Source organism: Pinus tabuliformis, chromosome 1_2 (assembly GCF_031772625.1).
Source record: "Pinus tabuliformis cultivar Carrire ecotype Pingquan chromosome 1_2, CPIR1, whole genome shotgun sequence".
NCBI classification, from domain to species: Eukaryota; Viridiplantae; Streptophyta; class Pinopsida; order Pinales; family Pinaceae; genus Pinus; species Pinus tabuliformis.
Window position 1 is genome coordinate 1,048,643,994 of NC_142298.1, and position 22,714 is coordinate 1,048,666,707.

Here is a 22,714-nt window from a genome sequence, read left to right on the forward strand (position 1 = left end):
GGGAGTTTTCTAACAACCCACATCTAATAAGAATCAATCATGATAATCAACATATGTGAGTATCAAAGCTATCATCATAACCTAAGAAGTCATCACCATTATGTGACCAATTAAGCCATGTCTTTGTTGTAGTGGTAACCACCCTCCAAAATTTTGGCTTGCACCAAATTTTGGAGCCTCCCTTAAGAGTTTCACTTGAAGGCTACACACACTTAGGTTCACTCCATGAGCTCGTGTGGGTCTTCACACCCACCTTGCTTTATCATTACACCCAAGCTTTTGCATGTTGATGTCAAAATCATGATTGCGACCATGTTCTAATTATACTTAAAGTCTTCGCTTCGTGTGTACTTGTTGTGTTCACTATGAAAACATCTGTCGCACTCACACGCGAAGTCACATTCACTGTCACACAATTGTCGTCACGGTCGACTAATGATCAATTACAAGTGTTGCGCTTGTCGCTTACACAGTCGATCAGTCTTGTTGAGCATGTCTGTCTAGATGGTTTGAGTCGTCTCATCGTCAAGTCATGTAAGTGTGTGTTTGCAAGATCACGTATGCATATTTCACTCGTTCACACACTTGGTCACTTTGTTGAAGTTCTGACGACTGGATTCCCCTCTGACAGTCGGACCATCACCCTGCCATCGACTCGATCGACTGTCATCCAGAATAGCGCAGAAGCACCAAGCAAGCCATTTCAAGCTACAATGTCCGCAAGAAAATCAATCAACCTTCATGTTGGTCAACCAGAGAGTTTGACCCTGTAGCCACCCCGGGATTGACTCCCCCCAAAAATTTTGTAGAGGATGTAGACCTTTCTCGCTCCGCTGACTGAGAAAATTGAGCGGATAGGATGAACAAACACCCAATTCCCGTCCCTATCTCCCTCAGAAAAATGTACATTTTTTCCAACCATCCCTCCCGAAAGTGTTGGGTTGTGTTATATTCTTTCCACGTAGTTAATAATGGGTTTGAAGGGCACCCGTAACCCCACTTTATGGGGTCCGGGGCAGCGCCCCGGAAAATTTTGGTTTTGGACCATATGTTAGGTTGGGCGGACCCACCTATGGTTTTGTGCATGATTTTCGCACATGTTTTTTGGACGCGATGGTTGTCGGTCCATGGTATTGGACACAATGGTTTTTGGTCCATGGTATTGGATGCTTCGGCATGTATAAATATGTATTGTAACATTGAAAGGAACATAATGAAAAATCAAGCTGGTAGTCCCGGTTTTGGGATCCAGGGAAAAATCTCCGTGCATATGTGTTTTATGGGTTATGCTCTCGCATTGTTTATTTTCTTTGTTTAAGAATTCGTATGCAGGTAATTTCTGTACAGGGTTAAAACCTACATTTGGTATCAGAGTTGTTTTGGCTTCAAAGGGACGCCTTTGTTGCTGAGGTGTTTCACTCGGGCCTGTGGTAGACCCTGTTCAGTGGGAGATCTGCGAGATCGATTCTGGTGGTGAAAGAAGATGGCGAGCAGTGGAAAGATAGAGATTGAGAAGTTCAATGGTCAGAATTTTGAGTTGTGGAAACTCAAGATGGAGGATCTGTTGGTGGATAAAGATCAGTGGATCGCGGTAGATCCGAGTACTAAACCATCGGGAGTGACCGATGAAGAATGGAAGAAGTTGGATCGGAAGGCAAAGAGCACAATACGATTGTGTGTCTCGGATTCAGTATTGCTGAATGTATCAGGGGAAGCTACAACAAAGGCTTTGTGGGTCAAGTTAGGGACTTTGTACCAATCTAAGTCTCTGGTGAATAAACTGTTCCTACGAAAAAAGATGTATAACCTGAGGATGAAAGATGGAGACTCGGTGACAGAGCATCTGAATGCGTTTAATACTGTGGTAAGTCAGTTATTATCTGTTGATATAAAAATTTCAGATGAAGATAAGTGCATCAGTCTGTTGTGTTCTCTACCAGATTCGTGGGATAGTCTGGTTATTGCAATAGGTAGCAATGCAACTGCTTTGCAGTTTGATGAAATAGTCTCAGCCTTGCTGACGGAGGAGATGAGACGGAAAAATATGGACAACCAGAATGGTGATGCCTTGTCTGTACGAGGACGGTCCCAGAACAGAAACAAAAATAAGTCATCGAGTGGGAGATCTAAATCTAGAGGGAGATCTAAATCTCCAAGAAAACCTACAAAGGTGGTGTGCTGGAAATGCGGAAAGGAAGGGCACATCAGAAGGGATTGTAAATCTAAAGCTCCTGATAAAGGAAAGGGATCTGATGATGCTCCTTCTGCAGAGGCGAAAACCACCTCAGATGAAGGTGGGGATGTGTACTTGGCTTCTTCAAGTACACATGTAGATCATGAGGCATGGTTGATTGACTCAGGTGCATCCTTTCACTTCACTCTCCATAGAGAGTGGTTCTGCGAGTATGAGAAATACGATGGTGGTGATGTCTTCTTAGGAGATGATAGGAAGGCTAGAATCATTGGTCGGGGAAAAGTAAAGTTGAAGTTGCAAGGTGGAAGGGTTAGAACACTTCTGGGTGTTCTACATATTCCTGCATTGGCCAGAAATCTGATTTCTGTAAGCAAGTTGGATGATGCAGGTGTAAAGACGGTGTTCGAGAAAGATACCTGCAAGATGGTTCGAGGAGCACTGATATTAATGCGGGGAGTTTGGATTGGAACTCTGTACAAGCTGCAAGGTAGCACTGTTGTTGATGGGTGCAATAGTTCTATGGTTCCTGAAAATGGAGTAGAGAATCTAGTGGTCTCTGGAGAGAAGACCATGTTGTGGCATCAAAGGCTTGGACATATTGGAGAGAAGGGCCTTCGAATACTTCATGGTAAAGGTATGGTAGAAGGTATGAATAATAGCTCTCTGGATTTTGATTTCTGTGAAAATTGTGTATATGGGAAGCAGAATCGGGTGAGTTTCCCCTCTGGTGGTAAGAGGACGAAACAGATATTAGAGCTTGTGCACAGTGATGTGTTTGGACCTGTGAAGGTTCCATCACTGGGTAAGTCTGTGTACTATGTATCATTCATAGATGACTTCTCAAGGAATACATGGATATATTTTCTTAAGAAGAAATCTGAAGTCTTTGACAGGTTTAAAGAATTTAAGGCTCTGGTGGAAAATCAGACAGAGAAGAAGATAAAGGTGTTGAGGACAGATAATGGTGGAGAATTTTGCAGCAAGGAATTTGAAGAATTTTTTAAGAAGTGTGGTATAGCACGGCAGAAGACTACTCCATATACACCTCAGCAAAATGGAGTCGCAGAAAGAATGAACAAGACGTTGATGGAAAGGGCAAGAAGCATGCTCAGTGGTGCCGGGTTAGGACAGGAATTCTGGGCAGAGGCGGTGGATACTGCATGTTACCTGATCAATAGATCACCTTCATCAGCGTTGGAGGATAAGACTCCACAAGAAGTATGGACTGGTAAGAAACCCTCTCTTTCACATCTAAGGGTATTTGGATGTGATGCATATGTACATGTTCCAAAGGAGAAACAAACCAAGTTGGATAGTAAATCTGAAAAGTGCATCTTTATTGGGTATAAGGATGGTTTAAAGGGTTATAAGCTTTGGAACCCAGTCACACGAAAGGTTGTGTACAGCCGAGATGTGTTTTTCAGAGAGGTAAAAGATGTTATTCAACATGAAGTCCAACCAAAGGAACCTGAGAAGATAGAGTTTGAGCCAAAGGAGGAAGAATCAGACTCTGCAGCAGAGGAGGAATTAGAAGATGAAGAGCCACAAACTCCGGCTGTGAGAAGATCAGTTCGAGAAAGAAGGCAGCCAGAAAGGTATAGTCCATCTGCTTTCAGTTCAAATTTTGCTTTGTCTGTTACTGATAATGATCCCAGAACTGTGAAGGAAGCAGTGGATTCAGAGGATGGAAAACTCTGGAAAGAGGCCATGGTCGATGAAATGGCATCTTTGCACAAAAATGAGGCTTGGGATCTGGTGGAGTTGCCGGCTGGAAGGAAACCCATTGGCAGCAAATGGGTGTTCAAGAAGAAGACAAATGCGGAAGGAAAGGTGCAGAAATACAAAGCTCGGTTGATAGCAAAAGGTTATTCCCAGGTGTCGGGAATTGATTTTGGTGATATTTTTTCTCCTGTTTCCAAGGTAACTTCTATTAGATTACTTTTATCTGTTGTTGCTGCTTTTGATTTTGAGGTAGAACAAATGGATGTGAAGACAACATTTCTTCACGGGGATTTGGAAGAGGAAATCTACATGAAGCAACCTGAAGGCTTTGCGGTGAAGGGTAAGAAAGAACTGGTATGCAAGTTAAAGAAGTCTTTGTATGGGTTAAAACAGTCACCAAGGATGTGGTATCAGAAATTTGATACATTTATACGGGGACTTGGCTTCACCAGAAGCAAAGCAGATCATTGTGTGTATTTTAAATTAATTGGTGACCGTATTATTTATCTGGTCTTGTATGTGGATGATATGTTGCTAGTTGGAAATGACAAAGAAATTATCCAGGATTTGAAGACCCAATTGTCCTCAAAATTCGACATGAAAGATCTTGGTGCTGCAAACTATATTTTGGGCATGGAAATTAAAAGAGATCGGTCAAAGAGGAAGCTCTGGTTAAACCAGAGGAAGTATGTCGAGACAATACTCCAGAGTTTTAATATGCAGGATAGTAAACCGGTGAAGGTTCCTATTCCTGTAGGTGTGAGGTTATCTGTTGAACAGTGTCCCAAGACACAAGAAGAGGAAGAGGACATGTCCCGTGTTCCATATGCAAGTGCAGTGGGTAGCCTGATGTATGCAATGGTCTGTACTAGACCAGACATTGCACATGCAGTGGGAGTATTGAGCAGGTTTATGTCAAAACCTGGGAAGGAGCACTGGACAGCAGTGAAGCAGGTTTTCAGGTATTTGTGTGGCACTAGTGATTATGGTTTGTGCTACCAAGGAAGACCAGGATTGGACAGAGTGTTGGATAGTCATGGCTTTGTTGATGCAGACTGGGCTGGAGATCTGGATCAGAGAAGATCTACAAGTGGGTATGTGTTTAACCTATTTGGAGGTGCAGTCAGTTGGATGAGTAAGAAACAATCTGTAGTGGCACTATCAACTACAGAGGCAGAATACATGGCAGCCACTCATGCAAGCAAGGAAGCAGTTTGGTTGCAGAGATTGTGTTCAAGTATGGGGTTAGTACAGGGAGCTATAAGAATAGACTGTGACAACCAAAGTGCAATTTTCTTGGCAAAGAACCCTGCTTATCATTCAAAGACAAATCACATTGATGTTTAGTATCACTTTGTGAGGGATATGATAGAAGACAGAAAGGTGTTGCTGGTAAAGGTGGACACTTTGAAGAATACTGCAGATGCATTGACAAAATATGTGAGCTCTGAGAAGTTCTCTTGGTGTAGAGAAGCAATGGGAATCTCAGGGCTGAAAAAATGACTAAGCTCTCCTGTGGCCCCCTGTGGAAAGAAAACAACAAGTGGGAGATTGTTGGGTTGTGTTATATTCTTTCCACATAGTTAATAGGGGGTTTGAAGGGCACCCGTAACCCCACTTTATGGGGTCTGGGGCAGCGCCCCGGAAAATTTTGGTTTTGGACCATATGTTAGGTTAGGCAGACCCACCTATGGTTTTGTGCATGATTTTCGCACATGTTTTTTGGACGCGATGGTTTTCAGTCCATGGTATTGGATGCTTCGACATGTATAAATATGTATTGTAACATTGAAAGGAACATAATGAAAAATCAAGCTGGTAGTCCCGGTTTTGGGATCCAGGGAAAAATCTCTGTGCATATGTGTTTTATGGGTTATGCTCTCGCATTGTTTATTTTCTTTGTTTAAGAATTCGTATGCAGGTAATTTCTGTACAGGGTTAAAACCTACAGAAAGTTAACTAGCTGCTCACCCAGAAAATTGTGCAGTTTTCATGAGCAATTCCTTTGTTTCCCAGTAATATGCTCAACTTAGAAACCGCGCAAAGGTGACCAACAGGCCAGCCTCCCAGCATCAGCGCAGTTTTTCCCGCTAGCAGCTCCTGGCAGCTGACTGACATTTCCCTCCAAGAATTGTGGAATTTTCGCTGCCAAGCTCTAGAAACTCACTGCAGTTCCCTCCAGGAATTGCACAATTTTTGCTTCCAAGCTCCCGACAATTGACTGCCAGTTCCCCTTAGGAATTGTGCAGTTTTTGCTACCAGTGACCCAACAACTGACTCCCAGTCCCCCTCAGGAATTGCGTGATTTTTACTGCCAAGCTCCTGCTGTCTGCTCGTTCTGGAAATTGCTCAGATTTTACCTACCCAGCCTTTCCGGAGCCTGGACTATTCCTCCAGCTGAGCCAGACCCTGCAGACAGTCACTATCGATCCGGATTTCCATCTTCATCGCCGAGTGACTCTTGCACATTTTTCAGCAGCAGTGCTCAAAGCATCCATCCCACCTCGCAACCTTGTCACCTCTCCCAGTCACCTGCATTTGAAATGATCATGCATCATGGTAGACTAGGAGATTTATGGATTTGATGTCGTCTCGTCATGAGTGACTGCATACACAGATACACAAACAAACATGGCACGACGATGGATGGGATGAACAAAGGGAGCACATGCAGAAGGACAAGTTTACCAACGGATGAACAGACGATGCATGCAAAGAGATGTGCTCGTGAACAAATGATCATGCAAATATGTGTTTATGGAAAGATGCACGAGAAAACATGCAAGATGTGTTAACGAATGGACAGACAAAAGAACATGCACCTTTCACGAATGGATGAACCTGTCGAGCCTTCCAACATACATGCAAGGAGAAATGAGAGAATGCAACATCAAGTGAAGCCAACAACCATCGAAGACTCCACACATGTTGCCATGCGGAGGTGAAGCTGTGACACGCCATGAGGACATCCATCACTCATCAACACTATAACTCGACATGCACACCAGTAGTAGCACAAATGTACCAGCACTGTCACGTCGAGTCATGTCATCCACGTCTCTACTGTGGGCCATATTGTCAATCAATGTAATGTAATGTGGAAGTTCAAGTGACCCACTTGTTGTATGAAGAGTCATGTAAAGTTGAAAAGTCATGGAAGTCAAAGAATCATGAGGGTAGTCAAACAGCCACAAGGGTCATTTTCACCCTTGGCTATAAATACCCCCTCATTTGTACATGCAAAGGAATTTTTGACCACAGCTCCTCCCACATAGCCTTGAAAGTCTGTATATTTTCTTTGAGGAGTAAGTAGTGGCTCCAACGCCCCGCCCACAGGGTTAGTGGTGTATGGTGTAACAATGTGTCTTGGAAATTTCTCTTAATTCAGAAGCCTTCTAACAGGCCAAAACGTTTTCACACATGTATTGTAACTGTTGTAAGACTAATCTTGAACATTTGTAATGCATGTTGCTTTAACCTGTATTTAACACTTGAACTCATTCACCTGTTGTAATACATATATGTAAATGAAAATGTGGTGTATATGATGTTAATGTTGTCTCGCCCATGTAGACTACTCTCCTAGACATCAGACAGACCTTTCACATAAAATTTTCTATATCAATCATTGTACTCACACAGACTAATCCGTTGAGTGTTATACATGTTATATTCCCTTGTGTGTTATGACTGCCACATTTGTGTGTATTGTTCCACCGGAATCTTTGCATGTCCTGTTGTGTTGTGTGTTCCTAGCAGAGTTGGGACTTCTCCCAACCAACTTGGGACTCACTGCCACCCGCTCCCTCTACGGTGAAAGAACCATTGACACAAGAGACACTTACAATCACTAGGCACATGAACCTCACTTCTCGCAGACAAAGCAGACCACTCTCCTGTGCTGACAAGCAAGAGTTGAGGAAAATATTTAAGATATTGGAAATTGGGCCATCGTATCGGATGGGACTCCCACACCAAACGGTGTGAGGTCTAGTTGGGACATCATACCAGGGTGATCCCCTGATGTTGGCGGGTCCAGCACCGTCAACATTCTGGCGCTAGAAGGAGGGCCAAATGACAAGCTGAGCCAGTACATCTGGGTTGAATCTCTTACCCAATGAATCATACACAGTGCATTCTCATAGGGTGTTTCTCTCATATCCCTTAATCAACTATCAATCCTTAATGAGCTTCTCGATCACTTGTCCTTGTTAAAGTTTGACAGTGAGGACAGAAATTCAATTTTCGTGAATCTCATTAAATCGATAGTGATGAGCTTTTTTAAGTAATCTTCTTCCTCAACATGCGTTAGCACTCAGATATGCCTTATCCATTATCAAATCATACAATGATAAGTTATTTCAGGTCTCATGATCCTGATCCATCATTAGTAGATAATTATTTCAAATCTATTAGATCTCATCCATCATCAAGCACTTAGGTGCATACTTAGTTCAGATAAAGCAAAGCATTAATAACCCATAACATGCATATTTTCTTTTGATCTAACTCTTCATATGATTTTCATCACTTGCAAACCCTCACACTTTGATCTTCACCTCCTTATATAGTTTTAGCCTTTTTCAATACCTCGGGTCAAAACCATAATTATGCTGATGGTATTTTTTTACGGGATCAATATACTTTGCCACGCTCATTACTATGGGCCAATACCATGGTAGGAACCCCTGTTATTCTTTAACCTTAATTTTCCATCCTATACCCGCCTTTCCTTCTATCAAACTGCGTGCATACATATATGCGCCTTTTATTCTATGAACCCGCGTGTATACGTGACTTGGACTAGGTTAAACAACATATACAACTTAAAACATTCTCTTTCCTCCATTTCTTGATTCTGATCTGTAATCCTTTGTCCCATCATCCTATTCTTCTGTGCCATTATTCTGTTACCTCTGAATTGACCTGTTACAATGTGAGTTGCCATCACTTTATCATTTCTAAACTGATTCCTATGAACTGCCCTACATTTTGTCACATTTGTAAACACAACTGTCATGCATTTTGTCACATCATGTTTATACCTTTATCAAGTAGTCCATTCATAAAATAAGTTGTCATCAAGGACAACTCACCAGGTAGGTTTCTATCATGGACAACACCTAATTCAACAATTTCCCATTTCAAGCTTCTGATTCTGATCCGTAAACCTTTGACCCATTATTCTGTTCCATCATTCTATCACCTCTGATCTGACCTGTAGATTCATCTCTGTTCTATCACTATGTCACCTCTGATCTGACCTATAGATTCATCTAGTTACCATATACTTGTTCTATTACAAGTGATTTGCCATCAAAGACAACACATGCATCATAATGCCAACATCCACAAGGTTCCTGGTGGTTTCCTTAGCCTTAGGCAAGCCACTGCTCTATGATATTCACCCAACAAGCTCTCTTGGGTTCCTCAACTAGCTATCAACAGAATTTTCTCCTTTGAATAATATTTTCATAGCCAATCCTCTTAATCCCATGATGCTCTATTTCTTATTGCTCAACTCCTCTTGAGGGAATGAATCCTCTATTTTTTTCACAAGCCTCTCTAGTCTCGCCTTCACGTCATGGTTCTAACCAACTGAGGATATTTTCTCCTCGTCATTTCAATAGAGAAAACCATCTCTTCCTTTGTGGTCTATGCAGACCCCCTTTTCTTAGAGAACATAGCCCATCCTCTCATTTAATTTTTTCCTTTTCTTTGCTTGTAGTTTTTTTCCCAACGAAAACATGGACACATCCTTGTTTTTAGTTAAATTAATAACACAACTAACCCCATTAAAAATGACAGTTAGTTTCCTTGACGAGCATTTAAAATAACCAAACATGGATACATCCTTGTTAGTTTCCTTGACGAGCATTTAAAATAAACAAACATGGATACATCCTTGTTTTTAGTTAACTAACTCCATTAAAAACAATAGCTAGTTTCATTGACAAGCATTTAAAATAACCAGATTTCTCAAACAATCTCTTTTTCCAAGCTGTAAAATTTGAAATTTGTCCTTCTCTCCGTCAATTAATTGTGGCTAAATAATTATAAGAAATATTTACAATGTTTATAGGAGGGAATTTGCAAAATAAATATATCACATTGCCATATCCAATAAACCAAATAAACATTTCTTATTAAAAAATAAGTTTCAAATAAACTCTAATTAACCATTTCATCAAAATTCAAATAAATTATGATATGTCATAACGTCTATTTTTAATTATTAATTATTAATTTATATATATATATATATATATATATATAAACCATTTCATCAAAATTCAAATAAATTATGATATGCCATAACATCTACTTTTAATTATTAATTATTATTTTATATATATAGAATTTTACTTTTAATTGTTAGAATATATATATATATAAACAAAACATAACATAACATGGGATAACATTTTATATGTATATATAACATGGGATACATTACATGGAATAACATTTTATATATATATATATAAAACGTGGGATAATATATATATATATAAAACATGGGATAATACCTTAGCTCTTATTCAAAAGATATTGTTATGGGAAAGGTTATCTGTAATATATTAAATGATAAGCTTTAATTCTTACCAATATATTAAATAATTAACTTTGAATTTCCAATACAATTAAGAAAAAATATTCATATCCTTTTAAACCTTGAAATAATTTATACACTTCAATTAGTGTGTAAGGAGCCCTAGATTAGTGACTAATGAACCCATACCCAAGGAAAACCCACCAATTCTATTGGTAAATTCGTCATCCCCGCTCTTTTGCCACCCGATATCCCCTAGATTAGTGACTGAATCCATACCCAAGGAAAAACCACCAATTCTATTGGTCAATTCGTCATCCCCGCTCTTTTGCCACCCGATATCTTAAGGCAAAAATAAGACCATTCCTTTATTTCCACACACCTAGATAGATAAATATTAGTTTTCACTGATTATTAAAAAATAATTTATAATTATTTAATCTTTTAAGTGAAATTATTTGATTTCCATTTTTATTTTAAATATAATTTTTTTATATTTAATATTAATAAAAATAAAATTAATTAATATTATAAAAAATAAAATATTTAATGGTTATCATTGATATTCATTATCATTGTCTTTGATATTCGTATTCAAATCTATCTACATTTAAATTAAAGTTAAGCTCCCCTCATGGATCCATCGTTCCAATGTTCAAAAATAGAAATACACACAAATATTTGAACTTATTTGACCTTTCAAGTTGTTATCGCCAAAAATTTCTCTAAGGACTTCTTGTATCATTCAAAACTTTTTGAGCTTATTTGACCTTTCAAGTTGTTATCGCCAAAAAAAATATTTCTCTAGCGACTTCTTGTATCATTCTTGTATCATTCAAAACTTTTTGAGCTTATTTGACCTTTCAAGTTGTTATCGCCAAAAAAAATATTTCTCTAGCGACTTCTTGTATCATTCAAAAGTGGACATGCAACCAAAAGTTGTTCATAAATTTAAAAAATATAACAATTTAAAAAAAAAAAGAACAAAAAAATCAACGCAAATTGTCCCATAAATTTCAAAAATACAATTTAAAGCACTTGAGTGATTTAAATTTAAAATATATAACAATTTAAAAAAAATCAACGCAAATTGTCCATAAATTTCAAAAATACAATTTAAAGCAATTGAAATTGTCCAATTTAAAATCGACAATAAAATCTGGCGTGTCTGGAAGAAACTTAAAATCGTGTATAAATACACGCTTCCTCTTGTGGTACGAATTTCACTATTTTTCTTTATAAATAGCATATCGAATATGGTATCCGCGCATATATTCTCTAATTTTTACGTGCATTAATAATCACATTCAGAGTGTGCATATATTCTCCAATTTTGAGGTGCATACGCATTATAAATTACTAATGAACTTTACACTCTGAGGGTGAAAATCAAACACCCATATTATCCCAGGCTTTTGAATAATTTTCATACTAAATGCACCAATACATCGTTTGCACTCAATGCACCATTACCCCTCACAAAGAGTTCCATGGATCTTCAAACCCCAATCTCTCTTTTCTCACTGCATAGAGTTCCACGGATCGCTAAAACCCCAATCTCTCTTTTCTCACTGCACCTAACTCGTTCACGGCAATAACACGTCACCTCATGATTATTTTTGCACTTTTTGCAATTGGGATAAGGATTGCAAAATGGGAGAAGTCTTTAAGTGGATTTAAAAATCCAGTTGAAAAGACACACATATTCCAAAGTCGAAACAAGGGCAGCACTGGATATACTTCTATTATGTCTTCAAGTGGATTTAAATATCAATGCAAAGAAAAACGATAAAAAGGAGCTTAGAACATTGAAAATGAACCAAAAGAAATGAAAATATACAAGCGAATGTTATAATATCATTCAGGGTACTAGCAATATTAAACTCCAGTTTTCATCTAATTTACTTGCGATACATTATGTACAAGTTCAGAGAAACAAGTATGTATTACAGAGAACGAACTGAGCGGCGGTTCATAATTAGTGAGCCACATGAAGTAACTGAAATGCACAAAACTGGGAGGAGAAATTGCAGACTTCAGAATTTGTATTAACCCGCCAAATGAATAGTAACAACTTATTCATTGATTAATGTTTCTCCCTATCTCAACGATGGAGCAAAATGCCGTCGGCTGTTCGCCGGCAGACTTCTTCCGTTCAGGAATACTGACGGTTTCGTCACCGTCACGTATGTTCACGACAAGCCTCCCATGTTTATCAAATTTGATCATAGCCTTCGCCGCTTCCAGCCATGGAATGCCAAGCAGCAAATTGTAGGAATCCTTGGGATCTGGCATGCTCAGAACATGGAATGTAGTCACAATTCGAACCCGGCCAACATCAACGGGAATGTCCTCGATCACGCCTTCTGGAATTCTCTCATAATGGCCAGGAAAACGCAGAGCATGAGTACTCCGCCTGGTGGGTTTGAGAGCCAGAGACTCCATTACATGAAAAGGCATTATACTCACTTGGGCGGCACACCCCATAATAGCGTCGCATACTACATTGCCCGCTATTACCACGTCCACAGTCATAGCCATCTCCAGAGACAAATCAAAACCAGAGAAAATGACCGGCCGCAACCCTGAACCCTGAAACCCTCCCGCAAGGCTGAAGCCAACAAAATAAATATCCCACATCCAAATCCAGTTCTTAAATAGCACCCTTACCCTGGAGATGGAATCCCGCCATATGTCCAAACGGAATGTTAAAGGCGCTACGTGGATGGAAATCTTGAGGACACGTGTGTGAAGGAAGTGATATGCATGGACTTCAATGACTCCATGGTGTGAAACTAGGATTGTCGATATTTCCAAACCAAACCTGTTGTCACCATAAAATTAATAACGTAATATAAATTTATGTCGTTCTGTGAGTACATAATGAAGTAACTTTAGTTTCTTTTAAAATATTTATAGGATTTATGTGAAGTTGGACTAGTTTTATATTTGTGGGATTTCTTGAAAGGTGGATTGGTAGTGTTTCTAGGATGTGAATTTTTCACTAACATAGTGATTATATATTATAATTTTTTCATATTAATTTTAGTTTTTTTTTTTTTTATAGAAAAAGACTGTCGACAAGATCAATAACTTATATTGTCACTGTACCTATAAGTTATTTGAATTTATGATTGATTTAAGTTTAATTTTGGAAAATAATTTATAATTAGTTTAATTTTTTATGTAAATAAATGACACTTTCAAATTTTATTAATTTTTTTACTCGAGATTAATTTTATCATTTTTTTTAGTTTTTTATCAAAAATTAATTTTATCATATTTTTGAGCATCCATTTTGTGCATAGTGATGTTTTACTATAGTTATTAATTATTTCCTCAAAAATAAATAAATAAAAATAAAATTGATAATATAGATAATCATGAAATGTTTAATGACAAAAGTTAATGGTTTACTTTCCTATTAAGCTTAATGTAGATAGTTATGAAAATGTTTAATGACCAAAGTTAATAACCTATTTTGCCATTAAATTTAATTTTGGAAAACAATGAATACACCAAAAAAATAACTTTGTCTACTTATTAATTCATTATATAGATACATGACACTTAATTTCCTTCTAATTCTACCACAAATTAACTTAATCGTAGTTTCTTTATGATACAATTATTGTGCACAATGGTTCTCTACTTTTAGATATGCAACATTTTAAGCCATAAATTTTGAAAAAAAGTTAAATTATCGCACAATGATGTAGATAATCATGAAAAAGTTTAGTCATTTAGCTATCCAATATTTTAAATGAAAATTTTTGAAAAAATAAATAAATTATTTTAAAATGAGGTAAATAAGCATAACAAAGTTTAGTGATAAAAATCATGATGGACTTTGTCACAAATAACTTGAATTTACAACCGGGCTCAACTTAATTTTGGAAAACAATAAATTCAGGATTGAGTTTATTTACTTACCAACTCATTACATAAATTAACGACACTCAAATTCCATTTAGTTCTTTTAATGATCCAATGAATGTACATAGTGACACTCTCCTTTAATGTATTTAGTATTTCTTAAAACAAAATTTAAAAAAGAGATAAACCAATAGTTTTTTTTATGATCCAATGATTGTACATAGAGACACTCTCCTTTAATGTATTTAGTATTTTTTAAAACAAAATTTAAAAAAGAGATAAACCAATGCGAGGTGATGTAGATAATCTCGATTAAAGTTATATGGTTGGAAAATTTCTAAAATTTTAAAAATATTATGATCATCATTTTTCATAGGTAACAATCAATCAAAAATAATTATCAATAATTTATATAAAATAAATTTTATTAAATAATTATTGATAATTTATTTAAAATTAATTTTATTAACCTCATACCATATTAGTGGTATTAGTGGTCCATATTTGTGAATATCTATGCTCTTAAGAACAATGAACATAACAGATAAGATATGTTGAGCTTTTTTCAATGATGAAGGTAGCCCAGATATGTTGGATATGTTGAAGTCATTGTGTCACTCTAATTCCATTTAGTTCTACCAAAAATTAACTTAGGCATAGTTTCTTTACGATGCAACCATTGTACATAGTGACACATTCCTTTAAGGTATTTAGTATTTCTTAAAAAAATAATTAAAAAGAGAGATAAATCATATTGTTTGAAAAATTTTCAAATTTAGAAAAATATTATGATCATCTTCTTTCATGAATAAGAATTACTCAAAATAATTATAATAATTTATATAAAATATATTTTATTAAATAATTATTAATAATTTACTTAAAATGAATTTTATTAAACTCACACCATATTTGTGAATATCTATGCTTTTGAGAACAATGAACCTAACCTATAAGATACGTTGAGCTTTTTCCATTGATGAAGGTAGCAAAGATATGAGCTTTTTTCATTGATGAAGGTAGCAAAGATATGTTGAAGTCATTATGATATTAATATTTGAAGGTTTTTTTCTTTATAACTTAAGTAAATTGATAAAAATTGGTTAATAAAAAGTTATTATTTTATTTTATTTTATTTTTTTATTTTGAATATTTTGAATATTTTTTAATTAAATTTTATTTTAAATAAGAATAATAGTTGTAATGCACTATAGTCTCTATCTTTATCGTTATTTAATTGATTTTTTTGCATAGTGTTTTTCGGTAATGATGTATTCGTTTTCCAGCAATAAAATAAATTAGATAGTGTTAAACACACATGGGGAGTGAGAGAAATATAAAAGATAAATCATGCACTACATTTTTTTATTAACAACTGATATACATTTATAGTACATTGTTGTGACCATTGGGTTTCACATCCCAAGGTCTCTTGGACTACTTAGTCTATTTAGCTTCCACACTAACCCATTAGGATTAGGTGTCCAACATTCCCCCCTTAATCTGAAGGGTTATGTATGAGTCCAAGAAGAGAGCTGTAATACAAAATGTGCAAAAAATGCATGGCAGCACTAGGCTGAATGTGCTCTATGAAATGTTGGTATAAAGGGCGGTGGTTTAAGGATGACCACCAACACTAGAACGCTTAGTGCAGTTCCCGGAACTCTTCCAAAACTGGTAAGAAACTTAAGTTTTCTGTTAGAGGAACTCATCCTATTGTTTTAAAGAGGGAAACCTTCAACCATGAAAGGGAGGTCTCACCCCGCATAAAAGGGAGAACTTCAACCTGAAAAGGGAAGTCTCAACCTGTGATGGTTTAAGGATGACCAACAACTCTGGAATGCTTAATGCAATTCCTGGAACTCTTCCAAAACTGGCAAGAAGTTGGAGTCTTCTGCTAGAGGAAGTGTTCTCAATTGTGTTCCTAGAATGCTTCCGAAACTGACAAGAAGTTGAAGTCTTCTGCTAGAGGAAGTGTCCCAGATTGCCAACTGAAGGCATGTTCAAGCATCTTTGTCTCTGGCTACAATTCTGAAACTGGTGTGGCAGGTTGTGGCTCAGGCTCGCTTGATGTGACTTTGAAGCTTGTAGATGACCATCATTTCCCCCCCTGTCAGATACAAGGTGAGATGATGGAGGAAACTCAACTGCAAGACTGTTCAATATTCTGGAACAAGTTCTGACATGTGTTTGGAATATCCTCTTGGCTGTTGATGCCGATTGCCGAGAAGCGGTCCATCCAAGATGAATCTTTGTTCTTGCAGGACGTCTATTTCTGAAGCATCTGTGTGAAGAATGACTGGTTTTATGACAGTGCTTACATGGATGAAGATCAAAACAGTGATCTTTCAGATGGCCAACTCGGTCATAGTGTTGGCATTTTACAATCTGTGGTTGTTGTTGTTGTTGTGGAAGAGGAGTAGAATCTGGAACAGCTGGAGGTGAACTGTCATGAGGAGCAGGTGAACTATCTTGAATGAATCCAACACTCTGAAACTGAATGGGCTTTGAGTAGTTTGGAATATGAAAGGACAAGTCCTTGTCATATCCAAGACCAGTTCTGTGCTTGTTGTGGACAAGCTGTTCCCAAGGTCTGATGATGGGCTTGGGAAGTGCAGACTGAGTTTCTGTATCTGAATGTACAACTGCTGCTTTATTTGAATGAACTGTAACATTATCAACTTGTTGCTGATGGGTGGTTGTCTCAATGTTCTGAACAAAAACAGGTTCATAATGATGTCTATTTTGATGTAGCTCTTCTTGCTGTAGTTGTGATTCAAGCTGCAAAAAATCGATCTTTTCCTGTGCATTTTGTAGACATGTCTGAATTTCTAAGAGAAAATCCTTGTTGATTTTCACTGTATTATCCATAGTAGAGAGTATTAGATTTTCCACTAACTCTAATATTGCACCAATTGGAGCCATTTTTAACCTCAAAAAATAGTAAAACAATGAGGAAAAGATGGACACCAATTGCTTCTTTTATATAAACTTATGGCAACAACTTCAAATCAATCAGCTTGCAATAGATTCAACACACAAAGAATGGTGATATCCAGAAAACAGACTCCTTATTCAAAAATGAATTTTCTTCAATTCACCTGAGAATTTAACTTCCAACAAAGCTACAAGCAATTTAGGCCTCAAAAAGATATTTCCCTGTACCAGCCCTGAATGCAAGGGAACTTGTCCTGGCAACAACTTCAATCTAGTTCAATAACAATCTCTGATATGAACAACCTTTGAGAAAATACACCAATTCGATCTACAAAGGATAGTCTTGGCTTGAAACAATTTCCACTGAACTCCTAAATAATGCCAAATTGACCAACATTTCTTCAGATATATCCAAGTCAGGAGACAAACGAACTGCTGAAGATTCACACACCTTCCAAGAATTGAAGGGCAGAGGAGACAAAGGTAAGGGCAAACTGGCTTCTTCTGCGGCAAGATCGAACCAGGGGGGGTTTACCGTCCAATCTTAGTTTTTCACATCAAAATTTCCGCTGCGGCCACGTTCGTTGTTCGATTCTAGCGCAAAATTCGAATTCTTCTGCAGATTAACCCCGGAACAAGACTTTATTTGTCAGAATAGCCAAATATAACTGTGATTCGTCCCAATTTGGACAATTTTAGTGTTTTTTTTATCACTCTGGCTCGGGAATCGATTATCCGTCCGAAATAATACCGAATTTCTGGAAAGAAGCGGTCGCATATGGTCTTTGGAAAAGAGAAAGCGTTTGGATATCATGCAGTAAGGCCTCGTATTTCTGTGTTCTATGATCAACGGTACTTGAAAATTGCTCTTCACCTCCACAGAAGCAATGGAAAGCCTGGTCTTAGATCAACCCCCGCAGACATATATATCGAATAGCGATTACAGGAGCGTAATGTCATCTTATGCTGAAACGCATTCATTGCCTCCTTCAGAAGACCCCTTGCAGTCGTCCTTTAAAGATTCACACCATAAGAGCTTCAAAGATGACTTCCCAGATGATTCTTTTGTGGAGCCTCCTTCATATGCAGATGTTGTGTTTACTCCCTTTGGGGAAGAATCCATTGTTGGAAATGGTAACGGCACGGCAAGGGAGACGGGGAACTCATTTTCGTCGCAATCGGCCTCATCAAGTTCAGAATATTTGAATATTGCAGTAGTCCAACCTCAGAAGGAGCAAGAAATTGCAAACTCTCTTGTTCCAGGGGGAAACTCATATGTGACATATCTTATTGTTACTCATACAAACATGCCTGAGTTTGGCGGTTCAGAGTTCGGTGTGAGGCGAAGATTTCGAGATGTGGTAACTTTGGCTGATAGGCTTGCAGAATCTTATCGGGGATTCTTTATTCCTCCCCGCCCGGACAAAAGTGTTGTTGAAAGCCAGGTTATGCATAAACAGGAGTTCATTGAGCAGCAAAGAATAGCACTGGAGAAATATCTTTGCAGATTGGCTGGTCATCCAGTGATTAGGAAGAGCCTTGAATTGAGATTATTTCTTCAGGCTCAAGGAAAGCTACCCTTACCAAGCACGACAGACATGGCTTCACGAATGCTTGATGGTGTTGTGAAACTACCTAAGCAACTATTTGGAGAGGGCAGTCCATAGAGTTACAAATGAAAGGAATTCGAGAATGAATCATTGAGTTATGGGGCAGAGCAAGAGTTTCCACGCACGAGTATGCTACAACACAGAAAATATGGCGAGCGTTAAACAGACAAGCTCAAGCGTTTCAATGTTAGGCGAATGTCAGAGGAAACAGAGAGCGCAGGTATAAAACGTCTATGACACTGACGCAGTGAGACAGCATTTGCAGCTGGTCTCTTGACAGAGGGTGCAGGCTTGACAGAAGGTGCAGACAATATCAAAAACGTATATGACAGACAGACATGTCAGAACAGCTTGGACAACGCTGGTAGTGTCAGGCAGAGGAATCGTTTAAGTGAATATGTCAGACAGGGCACAGGTCTGTATAAAGGAATATGGCAGAAATAAACTGCACAGATAGGCCATAAAACAAATGGCTCACATTAATTATGCAGGGCAGGAATACGCCTGCTCTGATACCATGTTAAACACACATGGGGAGCGAGAGAAATATAAAAGATAAATCATGCAGTGCATTTTTTTATTAACAACTGATATACATTTATAGTACATTGTTGTGACCGTTGGGTTTCACATCCCAAGGTCTCTTGGACTACTTAGTCTATTCAGCTTCCACACTAACCCATTAGGATTAGGTGTCCAACAGATAGCTTAACACAATGAGCTAAGTTTCTTACAATAGCTTGTAAGCTCTACACAATGAGCTAAGTTCCACATAATAGGCTATAAGCTCCACACAATGAGCTAAGTTTCGCACAATAGGCAATAAGCTTCGCACAATAAGCTAAGTTCCGCAGAATGAGCTAAGTTCCACACAATGGTTCCAATATTAAAATAAAATAAATAGTTACGCATAATAAGCTAAGTTCTGCACAATAGGCTATAAGATTTGGACAATGAACTAAGTTCCGCACAATAGGCTATAAGCTTCAGACAATGAGCTAAGTTCTGCACAATAGGCTATAAGCTTTGGACAATGAACTAAGTTCCACACAATAGGCTATAAGCTTCACATAATGAGCTAAGTTCTGCACAATAGGCTATAAGCTCCGTACAATGAGCTAAGTTTCGCACAATAATGAACTAATTTCTGCGCAATAGGCTATAATATCTGCACAATGAGCTAAGTGTCACGCAATGAGCTAATTTAGGCACAATAATGAACTAATTTCTACGCAATAGGCTATAATATCTGCACAATGAGCTAAGTGTCACGCAATGAGCTAATTTAGGCACAATCGGTTAAGTTTTTTTCTTCCACACAATAAGCTAAATTTCTCGCACAAAAGTTATTTTTTGTTTTCTTGGTAATGATGTATTCATTTTCCAATAATAAAGATAGTTACGTATTTGTTTTTCAATAATAAAATAAAATAAAGATATCATAATGAGCTAAGTTCCAAAGTTCCACACAATAGGCAAAGTTTCTTGCTTGTGTATAATAGGCTAAGTTTCCCTTCTGTACAATAGGCTAAGTTTCTCGCACAAAAGTTATTAGTTGTTTTCTCAGTAATGATGTATTCATTTTCCAATAATAAAATAAAATAAAAACAATTGATTTTTATTGCATAGTGTTTTCTCAGTAATGATGTATTCATTTTCAAATAATAAACTAATATAAATAGCTCCACACAATTATTGATAATATTTCAATTGTAAATAATTAGGCATATGTGTGGAAGTGTGGATGAGATGTATTCTGCAAAGGGAGCTTTCAATGTGTTTTTGGATAGGCTTCTCTGCACAACTAATTATTTTCTTGTACATATTTTTATATCATTATTATTCACATAGTTATTGGCCCCTTAATCTCATTTGTGTGCTCTACATCGACAACAATCATAATAGTATATGAGTTGCTTAGTGATGCATAACGAAACATCCTTGTAGCATCTTATTTCGGATCTGCAAAACTTTGTCCACGCAACTATTCGTTTTGTCGTTTAAGCTGTTAAGCTTCCATCGTATGCACTTTCATATTCCTACGCAACTTCTCATCCATGCAAACTTTGTAATTTGCAAGGTAAAAGTTCCACATAACGAAACATGATAATATTCCATGTTCTCCCACACATATCCCGTCCACCGTAAGCATTCATACAATATATGATCTAGAAATTTGTAAAAGTATCTCTGCACAACGACTTGTGTAACATGTAATCGTCCCCTCCCCCGCCCACCTTATCTCATTAATAATATTTTAATTTGGGCGGAAGTGCGAAGAAATTTCATTGTGTGGAGGAAGCTTTCAATGTATGATAAATAATGCATATTTGTTTGTCTCTACAACTAATTAAGTTGGGTCCACATTTCGTCCACATTTATGCCTCATCCCATGTGAATATTGTACCAAAGAAAGTAGTTAATTTAGTAAACCGCTGACGTATACGAAGTTATTACTAATATTTTAATTGTAAATATTTCAAATATTTGTTTCTTCAATCTCTTGTGTGGAGTGATATATGCACTTTTTACTAATTGCTAATATTATTGCTCATATTTTAGTTATAACCACTGCTATTTATGATTATGTACAAAAATAGAATTAATATTGAATGTGGGTGTGATTGTGAATGTATATTTCGCCTCCATTTCTATGTTAGACTATGTCTATTTTTCTCTGCTTGCTCCACATAATGATGTCTCCAAAGCTTCGTCTGCACATGATATATCTTTATGCTTATGTTGGGATCTTTAAATATGTTTCAAATAAGGCGTTTATCCGAAAGTGCATAAGAAGTCTATTGTGCTGAGGCAGCTTTCAATGTGCAGAATGTCACACTTCACACTAAAGGCTTTTATTACTAATATTTTGGTATTAAACAATGCACATTTGATGCTCGCAATAAGACTGAGGCAACTTCTGGACTTATATGATATTGTTGCTAATATTTTAGCAATAAATAATGCATATCCCCCTGTTTCTACATCTAATTAAATCGAGTCCGCATTTCATCACACTTCACACTATCAAAACAACAATGACAACTACACTTGATAACGCCCTTTGATTAGTCATTGACATTTGAGTTTACACACAATACTGATAAGTATTTTACTAAGATAATAAATATATTGAGCAGATACAATACAACATAGTCCCTTCTGCTACCGCCTATTAATCGATTCTTCCCGCATAAAGCTTTCCACAGAGTGAGCATTTGTTCTCTGCACACACTTCCTTTGCATAGCTTCCTCCGCACACACTTATTTCGCATAACGGAAGCTAGCTTTGGAATCTTGCATGTAAAATAAACTTGGAAAATAACACCAAAAAGGAGAAGCATCCAATTGGCATGTGGCAGTTTGTTAGAACAAAGCATGGAATAATGCACAATTCTATTTTGGCATCGAGGTGGTTTTTTTTAGGAAGTTAAATTTAGTTTTGCATTTGACAAAAATATAATTTATATAGATACCACACCTCGGCAAAGAGATTTTAACGATTATTGTGTCAATTAATGTGTCTTTGTCAATTAACATGTAAGTGCTTCATATCGTTCGAGTTTCACTATGGGGAGGTTTACATTGTGCAGAGGTGCATAATTGTCTTAGCCCATGCTTGTTACACACTAGTTGATCTGCTCAATTATTTTTGCATAGCCTCCTCTGAATATGCTATATCTTGAGACATATACAAAGTTATTTCTAATACTTTTAAGTGTAAATAATGCTTGTTTTCAAATGTTTCAAATATTTGTTTGTTTAGGCTCTTGTGGAAATGGTCTTTGTGTGTATTTCCACATTTTTCACTAACTGCAAATA

General features: G+C 37.2%; 1 pseudogene; it reads left to right on the top strand.

The window, feature by feature from the left end:
- Positions 1-18,169: 18,169 nt before the first annotated feature.
- Positions 18,170-18,949, top strand: LOC149209723 (sorting nexin 2A pseudogene; annotated as a pseudogene).
- The last annotated feature ends 3,765 nt before the right edge of the window (positions 18,950-22,714 follow it).